This window comes from Lissotriton helveticus, chromosome 5_1 (assembly GCF_964261635.1).
Source record: "Lissotriton helveticus chromosome 5_1, aLisHel1.1, whole genome shotgun sequence".
In the NCBI taxonomy this organism is placed as follows: domain Eukaryota; kingdom Metazoa; phylum Chordata; class Amphibia; order Caudata; family Salamandridae; genus Lissotriton; species Lissotriton helveticus.
In genome coordinates this window covers 536,674,822-536,688,292 of record NC_136065.1, presented here as the reverse complement: position 1 = coordinate 536,688,292, position 13,471 = coordinate 536,674,822, and positions in this window count along the sequence as shown.

Sequence of the window (13,471 nt, the reverse complement as noted above, 5' to 3'; positions counted from 1 at the left end):
TGGTATTTTCAAACATAATGTTAAAATCAACTTCACTAAAAGATGTATTTTATCATGCTGAGTTCAGGCATACTAAACTCGAAATTCCACCATGTTCTCTGAGTCAGGATTATAAAATGTAATAACCTAACTGCCCATTCTGGCCTATGGAGAACAGGTAGCCTTGCAATAGTGAAAAACGAAAATGGATGCAATTCACTATTAAGACATGCCACACACACCTGGGCTTGTCCTACGTTATACTTACAATGCACCCTGCCCTTGGGCCTACCATATGGGTGTCTGATATGAAGAAAAGGGAAGGTTTAGAGACTGGCAAGTGGGTGCACTTTCCCAGTCAACATGGCAGTACCAGACTGCACACAGGCTCTGCAATGGCAGACCTGAGACACACTTTTACAGGCTGCTTCTGTGGGTGGCACAACCAGTGCTGCAAGCCCACTAGCAGCATTTGGTTTACAAGCCCTGGGCACTCCTGGTGCACTGTACTAGGGACTGACAAGTAAACCAAACAAGCCAATCATGGAATCACTAATCCATACATCAATTTACAATAGGGAGAGCATATGCACTTAGCACTGATCAGCATTGGTAAAGTGCCCAGAGTGATGAAATAGCCAACAACAGGTCAGAAAAAATATAGGAGGAAGGCAAAAAGTTCAGGGATGACCCTGCAAAAAGGGCCAAGTTCAACAAGTGTGCACATCCTTATAACAAGAGGACAAACGCTGCACCCCCAGACACAACCTTCATAACATGCTATGACTCACACGAAAATGACATCAGTTTAACAAGAGAGACTTAAACTGAAAAAAACACTTTCCAAACGCATGGACTTGTTTGCAGGTAGACCTTGCACTTCATTTCATTATCAGTTAGCTGATTTGTACCTACTATGGTGTGTTTCAGCTCTGAATAGCCTCACTCAGGCCTGTATATATTTTTGTGGCCTCCTAAAAGGAATAGTATATTATTTTGTAAGCAACAGCACCACAGAAGGGCTGTAGCCTGGTGCCTAAACACGCATAAGGCACCCAATTGAAGAGTTCTTTGGGACACCAATGTAGTGTCCATGAGGGTGACGTAAAGAAAAGGAGACCATTACCTAATACATTTTAGGTGCTCCTCATTTAAAATGGAAGTCAACTATTACATTGCTTCAGTACTCTACTACTTATCCACCACATATATATTAATGGGGCACCCAGCCTTATCCAGTCTTGGGCCAGCACAAACCAGATCACTATCAGTGTTAAAAACTAAATGCTCCAACTTTCTCACCTGACACTCCTCCTATTTGCTGGTCCTGTCCCTGCCCTTCTGCAGATTTAAAACACATGCTGTTTGAATGTCCCCCTGTCTTCCAGTTTTGGACCTCAGTTTGGACTCAAATCCAACACATTTTCCATTTTCAGATTCCCTTTTCCCCTTCACACATTTCCTGGGTTCTCTCTCCCCTGATCTTCCCCAATCTCCTCATCACTACCTCCCCATTGATCTCCTGATAGCTGTTGCTTTTCACACCATTACCTCTAACTGGAAGCAGGCTGCCAATGTTTCATACCGCTCTTGGTGGAATGCTGTTTGTTTTCATCACCGTTTAGACACTAATTACGTTTCCCCCATCTCCCTTGCCATCAAACGTGACTTAATTTGGCTTCCTCTGGTAAATTATCTTTCCTCATCTGCTCCCTCAATTCCTTCCCTAGACCCTGATTCAGTTGAAGTACAATAAAATTAAACTTAAAAAAAACCTAAATGCTCCACATTTGAACATGGGGATAAGCCTCGTCGTCTGGATGTCTCCACATTCGTGAGTAGAGATCAGAAATTAATTTCAATATCGTCGATGAATTGAGGAAGTCTTCTGATCTTAGTAGGTGTGTCAAGTGGAGATGGTTTTAGGTTTATCCGGGGATTTACACCAAAAAGGTGATCCCTAAACCAGGAGGCTCCTAAATGTCTACTTTATGTTCACCTTAAGAAAAACTGTGTCAAAGATAGATTTAAATAATTCATTAAAATGATGGAATCTATATTCAACTGAACGAAGCAAGTTAATTGAGATTGAGAGATCCAGATAAATGGAACACAGATCTTTACTAAGTTAATGATGCACATGTTCCTAATAATGCATCCAAATTACTAGGGGTTATTTTGTGACAGAGGAAGGAAACCCCCATTCAATAGAACACCTTTTTAAAATACTTTTCTCTAATTACAGACATATCAGGATGAATAGACTGGTGGTGTTTGATATATACTGCCTTTCGTAAAATACTGACAGGCATATACATTATAAAAGCACATAGCACCAAACTCTAGTTAGCCGGGTGGGGGTGTGGATTCATTTTCTCAAGTTTTAGTCATATTGCCATCAGGAATCCACAACACAGACAGATATACTTCCCAGAAAAATTGAGAGTCAATGCGAATAGTCATAAAAAGAAATGACATCTACCTGAAGTATCCAGTGGGAGTTGTCGCCAAATGCAGTATATTATTTCACATTGTCTCTATGAATGCTCCTGCAATTCACCCATACCTTTTGGCCAGTTGTAGTTATTTTACACCAGCGCTGCTTGTTTGGAAACTGGAAAACTTCAATAGAAGGAAATGCTTTTTGTCACTGGTAGTACGTGGCTTCTCCTTGCTATTGCTCAATCTTTTTGATTAAAAAGTTCATTTTTATATCTCAGGTTTCAGAAGCAGGCTAGTAATATTCAATCCAAGCCGGAAAATGATTTATGCATCAAGAGGGGTTTTGCATTTTTACATGCACAAAAAAATCCATGTTGCGTTCACAAAAATGTGGCATACAAATTATGGCTGTAGTGACAGTACTCTCAAGTTGATTCATTTAAATAGTTCCAAATCTAATTCTAAAACATGTTAATAATATTATAGTGTTAGTAACATAGTCATGATCACATTTTTTAAATAAAATGTCAAATAAATAGTATTGGCCCTCAAGTGTCTGACGTGTCACAGATTCGATCATGTAGATTAGGGTCAAGTGCATGATCTTTTTAATCCAACTAAATGTTATTTCTAGGAACTAAAGAAAAACAGTGACACATAAGTGATGAAATATTCTTGCCTGTTACAGGAACTGAGATTAATTGAACATGTAAAGATTTAGGATGAGATATTTTGTACTGTGACTTTTAGGTTGTAGCAAACATTATATATTATATCAGACACCATAGGGGTGTCTGATATACATCAAGACATTGGTGATATTTCCGGGTGTTATTTTATGCGTTGTACAGTAACGGGGTTAATTATGAGAGCTTGTGTCACTTTTGTACCATGTAAAGTGGAACATGCATGAAGCAGAACTCTAAATCAGATTTATGAAGCCTTGCAAAGCCATCATGTGTGGCCTCATAAATTGTGAGTAAGGTGATGCAGCACTGTTAGATTTTGCGGTCTCTAGTTGGTATAGGTAGGTACCTGTGATGAATAGGGACTCTTGCATTTAGTCAGGATAAGGGGTAAACTCCTAAAATAACCCCTGCTCACCCCCTTGGTATCTTGGCACGAGGAGACAGGCTTATCCCCGAAGCAGTGTGTAAAGCATTGGTGAACAAATACAGTAACCCAGTGACAACTCTACAGATGGAAACCACTCAGGTTTTATTAAAAAAAATAAGTATTCTTTTTATAGACTTATTACGAGACCACAAACAACATAAATCCACAATGCTGTACTTTAAAATGGTAGAATTAGCTTAGTTCTCTTTAGATGTTAAAATGCGACACTTTGAGTTCAATGTACCTTTGGATGCGTAACGCTATACAACGAAAGTGTTGCGGGGAAGGTGACGCGTCATTCCCTTACAAACAGGGATGGTGATGCGTCGGTTTCTTACTGCTCTTCCGTGGTGATGCGGCTCACAACGCCGTGATGCGATGAAGATCCGGTGCGATGAAAACAAAGATGGCGTCTTCTCCTTGATGCGATATGATGCGTGCACGCTGGATGGCTGTGCAACGACTCAACAAGTCTTCTGAATCGGAGCAGGCCCTGCGACACGCTTCTCCGGTGATGCAGGCCGCTGCGGCGAGGTGATGCGACTACTGCAGCGGCAACACCCTTGTTCAGTGATGTGATGACAGCTGCTGCGGCATTCTTTTCTTGTGATGCGAGACTCATCCCTGTTCAGTGATGTGACGGCAGTGAGTACGGCGGCGAAACTCTTCTCCAGCGATGCGGGGCACTTCTGTTACGTGATGCGACAGCTACTTCGGCGACACCCTTGTTCAGTGATGCGACGGCAGAGGCTGGGGCGGCGACACGCGTCTTCCTTGTGAGTCGTGCTTCCAGCTCCTTGCGACACACAGTCCCTCAGAAAGCCCAACACAACTGCAGCCTCTTCCAAAGAACTCTTGGGGAGCAGGTCGTTGCAGTCTGTTGTCCCTGAGACTTCAGCAGGAGGCAAGCTCTTTCTCAAGCCCTTGGAGATCCTTCACAAATTGATGAAAGTACACAAAAAGTTCCTCTCTCCTCTCTTTGCCAGTCAAGCACCACTGCAGGCCAATCCTCCAAGCAGCACTTCAGCTCATGGATACTCTCTCCTCAGTCTCTCTGGTTCCTCTCCTCAGCAAACCTTTCTTCTTGTTTCCCAAAAGTGATCTAAAGTTCTGGGATCTGGGTCCCCTCTTTTATACACAGTTTCACTTTGTTCTCTGAAGGCAGAGAGGCCTTTGAACCAGTTCTGGTCAGTCCTGAAGCTCTCTGTTTACATGACTCCTTCTTTCCTTTCACAGTGCAGGGCAGAGACATCAGACGCACTACAGGAGGTGGAGCCAGCATTGTGGAGGGAAGGCACAGCCCTATTCAGGTCCCAGGTGCAACTCCTCCCACCCATCTACATACAGATCTCTCTATACAGCCTCTGTTGACTCACCCTGTCTCCTGGAATCCTCCAGCCCCTGTCACTCAAACTCCAGACAAGGAATACACAACCTAGCAGAGGCAGGCTTGGATGGTTAGACAAGAAAATACCTACTTTCTAAAAGTGGTATTTTCAAACACAGAACGTTAAAACCAACTTCACTAAAATATGTATTTTATCCTTCTGAGTTCAGGCATACTAAACTCGAATTTCTACCTAGTTCCCTGAGTCAGTTAGGATTATAAGACATAATATTCAAACTGCCCTATGGGCCTATGGGGCACAGGTAGCCTCGCAATAGTGAACAATTGAAAATGGCTGTAATTCACTATTAGGATATGCCACACAAATCAGAGCTTGTCCTACCTTATGCTTACATTGTACCCTGCCCTTGGGCCTACCATAAGGGTGTCTGATATGAAGAAAAGGGAAGGTTTAGGGACTGGCAAGTGGGTGCACTTGCCCAGTCAGCATGGCAGCACCAGACTGCACACATGTTCTGCAATGACACACCTGAGACACATTTTACAAAGCTGTTTCTGTGGGTGGAACAACCAGTGCTGCAAGCCCATCCGCAGCATTTGGATTTACAAGCCCTTAGCACACTCAGTGCACTGTACTATGGTCTGACAAGTAAACCAAATCAGCCAATCATGGAGTCACTAATCCATACATCAATTTAAAATAGGGAGAGCATATGCACTTTTACACTGATCAGCAGTGGTAAAGTGCCCAGAGTCACAAAACCAACAGAAACAGGTCAGACAAAATACGGGAGGAAGGCAAAAAGTTCAGGGATGACCCTGCAAAAAGGGCCAAGTCGAACAAGCACAAATTGCTGCGTCACCTTACTCTGCGCTTGAGATGAGTTCCATGGGCTTTGTGGTTGGTGTTTCCACACAACACCAGTAGATTTTGATGCTGCCCTAGAGTTACAAAATAATGTAAACCTGTGGAAGCACCAAAACCTTACATCTCCCGAGGTGAGGTTTACAGAGGAGAATTATAATAATTTCTCATTTTTTCCTCTTTCTATTTGTGCTGCATTATGCAGCATACATACAGAGAGGAATACCGCCTCTTAGAATTATTTATGTGCAGGAAAGTGTCCCTTACTGCACAAAAACAATCCTGCATGCAATGGAAGCACACTTGCACCATTGTGCAAGGGTGGCTACATTGTTGCTAGGCTGCTAAAACATCACCAGCGCAGGGCTAAAAGACAAGAAATGCACTGTATTGCATAAATATGGTGCATTTCTGCCCTTTCACTTTGGTGTAGGGCAGTGCAGCAAGCTGACGTGCTGCGCTGTCCTACGCCAAAATCCTGTAAATGAGGGTCTAAGTAAAGAGCGATACATTTGTCACAAACACAGAACCCATTACAAAAACACAAATTTCCATTCCAATATCCATACGCGATTATCCATATATTCTGCAAATTGCATCCTATTCTTTTGACAGATTCACTGTGGCCTAGTGTCGCAGGTGGGGTGAGATCTATCAGCTGTCTCATAATTCCTTCCCAATAAGCAATGGCTTCAGTCACCCTCTTTTCTTTCTGGGTGGCTCCAGCATGTTGGTCCTCTTCCAGTGCCAATTTTAGCATATCTTGCCTCCACATTTTATATCTTGGAGCCCTCTTCCTGATCTAGTAGGTTGCAATTGTTTGTTCATCTAATTCCATTAATAAAGCAGCAAATTGACATTTCCTTGTTTATTTATTCTCTCTCAGGGGAGATACGCAGTCGAAAATATAGTTTTTTATTTTTTATGTTATGTTTCCTTTGCCTGAGGCAGGTACAGATTTCCCAGAATTCCTGTACTCCCATATCATAAGGAAGAACCCAACTGCTGACCTCTACATCTGATGCATCACAATGATGTTTTCAGGTATGTTCTGACAAGTTTCTATGTTGTTATATATGTTTTATGAAGATAATGAAAGTGTATCAGCTTGAATTTAGTGTTCACGGAAGCCATCTTCATATTTTCAAAAATCCTAACGACAAATGTTCCCTGACTTTATAAGCCTATCCCTGTCTGTTTGCCTTAATGCTCATTGCAAATTTGTGATTTACCTCTTTCCCCACAGCAAAATTCAATTTTCCTTGTCATTCTGACTTTTGTAGACCAGAGATCCCAATCTTTTCTGTAGTGAGAGCTACTTCTGATCAAGGAAAATCACTGTAAGCTACTGAAGGCTAAGTAACGTGTTTATTGTTGCCAGACACCCCTACACCCAACTTCATTGACTTTAGCCTTAATGTCCATAGAGCCAGATACTTATGGTTTGAACAAAATACATTGACTAGCGGCACTAAGACAGGGCTGCCATTTCGATCAGGGAGAACATGGTCTTTGAAGATTATGAGCATGTGTGCATGTGAATAGCGTACATATATATGGGTGACTGAGAGCCTGTGTCTTATGTAGTTGCTGTATAAGACATACCTTTTGCAATATGTGGCTCCGTCACATGAAAAACACAAACATATAATCATTTTTTTTTTTAAATGGAAGTTACTTAAAAAGTGCAGAAAATTGTTCTGCCAAATGTTTATAATATGAAACATTTTTTCTGCACTTTAAATGATTGCTGCTTAAAATAATGGCTATATTTATGAGATGCACACTGTGTGTAAAAGACACACTTTGAAATATAAGAACATTTAACTGGATAGTTGACATTATTTTATATGCATTTCCTAAAACTGATAATGTATATGTTATCCCATTTCTATGTGTCACATTGACCAACAGCAGGCATCTTTCTCCCAGTGGCCTGTCAACATGGTGCCTTCTTTGCAATGAAAGAAAAAACAGCCATTAGCATTCATGGAAGGAATTTAAATTGAGTTAAATACCTCAGTTCTTCAGTTCTTTACTTTTGTGCCCCAGCCTTGGTCATAAATCTGATTGAGCACTGCTCATTATCAGACCCTGCTATCTTTAGCCTGGTGATAATAATATAAAATAAACACAGCCTTCCCTTAACTTTAAAAGGAAAATATAACCCTGTGATTATTTAAAAATGAACTTAAGACTGTGAGCCACTGTAAAGGTGTCTGAGAGCTACCAGAAACTTGTGATCGACTGGTTGGAGAAACTTGTTGTAGACGGAGTATCTGGGAACACTGTCCATACTTTGCTCACTGCGCATGCTAACTTAGCAAATGGACAGCTTGTGCATAGTCCAGCAAGTATTACGGGGTATCATTTCCATACATATCTCCTACCTTTTCATCCCAATTGACCATGCCAAGAAGTAGCCTGCCTGCCAGTGGTTCTAGCACTAAAGTAAAAAATATCGTGACAAGGAGCAACCCTGCTTTGTACTTCAGGTACCCTCTCCATTGTCCAGCATTGTCTTCCAGTATGAACTCTGGCCATTGGTTTAGTGTATAATAATGTGACCCAGCTCAAGAACGCCAGGCCATTTCCCATCTACTCCAGCACCATTCACATGTAGTCCCAGCCTAGTGTGTCAAAAATGTATCTTTAGGAAAGTCAGCACTAATTTAAATGCTATTCCTTTCTTTTGAAACAATTCTATACTTAATGTATTTGAATATCACATCAGTGTTCCAATGTATGCATGCCACTCTCTAAAAAATGTTTCTGGATGATTAATTATGTTTTTGGTTTTAAAGAGGATGTGGCGCAATGGCTGGAGTGGTTGACCTTGAAGCTGGGGAACCGGGTTCGAATTTCAGCAAGGATGCTCAACATCCTGTGATTCCAGACAAATCACTTCATCTCCCTGTGCCTAACAAAATGAATGTGTTTGTCTGTAACGCAACTGGTGCTCATGTAAAGAAGCAGTCTGATACCTTTGGGTCGAGTTCACGCTTTATAAAACTCCCCAACAAAAAGAAATCTCTCTATAATAAGAATAAACACTGATTATCTATGTATTATGATCCAATAATCTATCCAATCTTCCTGATGACATAATAGACAGATTCAAGGTCTAGTAGTTTTCTATATGTCCCCAGAAGCCAGAGCTGGTTATGTTTGATCGTTACAATGTTATCCCATATCGAAAAACTGAAAAAAGAAATTAGTCTGAGATTCATACATTAAGGTTAGAATTCCTCCAGTAGGTTTTGCCAGCCCTGAAAAAAAATCAATCTTTGCAGGGAATTTTGTGCTTATGTTAATAAAGATTGTCATTTGTCCACATCATGATTCATATGATATCAAAGATCAAACAAGCTATTTAATTATATATGTGGGTGTCCAAACACTGTCCCAAAATATATTGGGACAGCGATACTAGCCATCAGATCTATATTGCAACAGAACCCCACCAAGTTAAAACATTAATAACTGAAGATTGTGTAAAAGTGTGTGGTACTAACGCAAACCTGGGTCTTAAGCATTGTGTCTCAGGTGAAGCAGCCTATGTCACTATAAAACATCATCCATGCGCAAACATTTATTTAGGTCTGACTTAATAACAGACTTAGCTGTTTGTCGTAGCTCTTGTCATGGAGAAAAATAATATGCAATATACATGGATAGAAACTTTGATCCAGTGTCCTTCAGTTATTTCTTGTGTAAATCACATTTTGCATCAGCTCAGAAGGATAGCTATTTGGTTTTAGAAGTGTCAGTGAAAGGACTTTAATCCTGACTGTTGTTTATCGTAGGTTGACTCCAGTGTTGCTCTTCTTTGCTGCTTCCTAACTGGTTGCACAGCCGATATCTCACCTCTGTTTTTAGCTGAGGAGAACCGGCTAGGTACAGTTTCCTTACTGTTAAACCTGGCACCATTGGGGTGGGTCTGCCCTGCATTTTTTGCCTTTGCCTCCTGTGTTTTTGCTGTGTGTTGGACTCCGCTTTGCTGGTCTAGATACTTTGAACACTTTGCCACCGCTGTTCAGTGCCGAAGTGCAAATGCTCCCTTTGTAACTTGTTGTTATGGATTCATGTTTCCATGATTGGCTGATTTGATTAATTCAGTCCCTAGTACAGTGCACTGTGTGTGCCCAGGGCCTGTAAATCAAATGCTGCTAGTGGGCTGCAGCACTGATTGTGCCTGCCACATAAGCAGCCTGTGAATGTAACTCTGGCATGCCATTGCAGAGCCTGTGCTCAGTCTGGTATGGCCATGTCAACCTGAAAAGTGCACCCACTTGCCAGGCCCTATCCTTCGCTTTTCTTACAGGTTAGTCACCAAAAGGTAGGTCCAAGGTACCCCTGTGGGCATGCTGCAGTGTATGTAAAGGGAAGGACATGCCCTTGTGTGTGTGGCATGTCCTGATAGTGACTTACTGCCAATTTCGTTGTTCAACAAAGCTATCTGTTCCCATTGGATAACATTGGGAGTTTTCTTATAACGTCTTATAAACATAACTACCCCTGGGAACAAGGTAGGAAAATGAAGTTTAGTACACCTGAACTGAGAATGTTAAGATGCATCTTTTAGTGATGGTGATTTTTACATTCTGAGTTTGAAAATATCACTTTTAGAAAGTATTTTCTTGCTTAGCCATCCAGTGTGCATCTGCTAGGATTTTGTATTGCCTGTCTGGCTTTGGATGACAGGGTTTGGGGAGGAGCAGTGACTCCAGAGAGTCCGATGAGTCAGGGCTCAGCTGAATAGACGAGCTGCATTTAGAGTATGGGGAGGAGATTTCCTTTCTCCTGAATGGGCCTGGTCTACCAAGGACAATGCTGTCTCCACCTCCTGCCAGGAAGCTGCACCAGAGAGGACAGAACCTGTTTTGACCAAGCACACGTCTTCTCTGCCAGCAGAGAACAAAAGATTTTGTAGTATAAATATTGGGGCTCAGGCCCCAGAACATTAGATCATTTCTGGGAATCAAGAGGAACCTTTGCCAAGGAGAAGGGCCAGAGAATCTGAGGAGGAATACTGTGCTGGTTGCTGTCTAGGGTTGGCCTGCAGTGGCTACTTGCTGCCAAGGAAAAGAGAAAAGGACTTTGCTATTTGCTGTGTCCCCAGCTCGAGGAAGATAACTGAGCTTACCTTCTGTTCTGAATCTCAGGGACACAAAGACATCACCACCAGTTCCCCTAAACTTCCTTGCAGGGAGTACTGACCTGCAAAGAGGTGCCTGATGTTGTTTTGGACCTCTAGAGACTGTTTTCCACTGGGAGCTGGAAAAATCAACACAACTCAGAGAAGCATGACGCATCCGTACTTGTTTCTGATGCATCACCGAAGAAACCATTGCAGCGCCTGCCGGGGCTCAAGAAATCTCTGCAAGCCGCATCGAGTGTAGCGATCTCTGAAATCTGAGATCACTACACCGATTCCAACGCAAGCCCAGCTGTGCTGCTGCAAGAATCCACGCATCGTCCTGGATCTACGCATCGAGGCATCAAGTCTGTTGCATCATTGGGGGACACAGTAAGAAACCAATGCAACACCCCCCCCCACAGTACGAAACCAATGCATCACCTCCTCTCCAGCAAGGAACCAACACATCACCTTCCCCGAGTTCAAGGAACCAATGCATCACTGTTGTAACTTAACCTTTGGTACCTCCCATCCCCCCTGCCACCCTTTGCCCTTTCCCCTGTTAGTTCACTCCGCTGTCTCCCTTGAAGGCAGCTATAGAACGTTGAGACAGGCACTGCTACCTGACACGACAAGCTGGGAACACCTTTGCTAAGATACTTAAATAAATCACCCATGAACTTTATTTGAGTGGACATTATTCTCTACATTTTTGGCGACGTTGGACGGAAGCTGGGCCAGGGACAGCCGGTGTTCCTCCCCTGGAGTATTTTCTGAAACTTGTCGGAGGAAAGTAAGAAGAGTTGGACTCACCATTCCGGTCATTCTTTTCTTCTTTCGGAGCAGAGCAGGGTAAGAAGACGGGTGATAAGAGAAAGAGGAGTTGTCAGCACGGCAGCAGCGGTGAGGGGAGCTGTATATTGCGTTAAACATGCATATCTATTGATTGATGTGCGGCAATAAAAGAAAGTGATACCCTTCTGCTCGAGTCTTGCCGGGAGCAGGGAAAGGGGAACGTGAGCTGGAGTTAATTTTCTCATGGCAACCTTCGTGAGAGAAGCCACTCGGTAATTGAAGTCGAGGATAAAGCGGAGAGCGGCTTCGTTAGTCCGCGGTGAGTCGGCGGCTGAGGCAGATACATTTTCTTGAAGTGTCAGCTGGTCCGCGGTGAGTCGTTGGCTGAGGCACATAAACTTTCTTGAAGTGTCAGCTGGTGTGAGGATTGCGAGCGACGGACGGTGCCGTCATTTCCCTGACGAGCTGCGAGGTTGGATGTCAGCGCTTCCCGGTGGTTGTGTGGCTTGTGTCAACAATGGAGGAAATCATTTCAGCTGGCTGCTAGCAGGAGAAAGTTGTGCGAAGGATTTCATTTCTTCAAGTACGAGGAGTTTGGACGAGAGCAAGGCGATCTGTGTTGCAGAGAAACTGTTTTCTGAGGAAACTGTAACCCCCTCACAGGAAGTTCCCGCCTACAGACTTTGAGGCATTCCCATTGGATCTGAGTGGACAACACACTGAAGAAAGAAAGAGGACTTATATCCTTTTCCTCTTGATGTACTGTTTTAGTGAACAGTTCTTATGTAAAGTGTGGTGTAGTGAGTGCTGAAAAAAAGCGTGTTACAAAAAAAAAGACCTTTACTCCTTAGCTAATTCATTTATTCCCTTTAATTTGACTTTTATAAATACATTAGGGGGAAGTATTTGGTATTCAGGGTTCTGCTTTAGGAAGGTAAATAGGGACAAGTTACAGGTCGCCTGGGAGGGACCCTATCTTGGATGGCCATGGCAGGAGCAGGAATGAGCCAGCCTCCACCTTTTTTAAATGATCTGGGCGAGCCTGACATACCATGGAAGAGGTGGGAAGGTATTTTCAAGTCTTACCTCATAGCGATAGGGGGAGGTAATTACAATAATGTGAGAAAACAAAACATATTACTACATAACTTGGGAATACATGGCAGGAAGGTCTTTGAAGACATAACAGGTAGACAGGTAGACGACGAACAGGAGGAGGTAGAAGGTACTAATGTTTATGAATACACTTTGAGGAAATTGGAGGAACATTTTAAAGTCAAGCTCAATGTGGTACTAGAAAGACACAAATTTTACAAAAGGGTGCAGAAGAAAGATGAGACAGTCACTAATTATGTTGCTGTCCTGAGGGGTTTGTCTGCTACTTGCGAGTTTGGGGCGTTAACGGATTCGATGATAAGGGATCAGATTGTAAGATGTACAAATGATCCTAGAATACAAGAGGAACTTCTCACTAGAAATCCTGATCTGGAAGAGGCACTAAGTATAGCAAAGGGTTTAGAGCACACAGCGTTGTGTATGAAGGAAATGAGAATCCGTGAGGGTGTTACCAGGGAAAGAAATGAGAGCAAAATAGTACATGATGGTGAAACCGTTTGTAAGGTGGGCGAAAAAATGAAGAGCAATCCACGCAGTAATGTACAAGGGTTATTATGCTATAAGCGTGGCAGTCCTAATCACTTGGCAAATAATTGGAAGTGTCCAGCCAGGGATGTGTTGTGTAGGAAATGCAACAGGAGAGGCCATTTCTCGAAAGTTTGCAAGAATA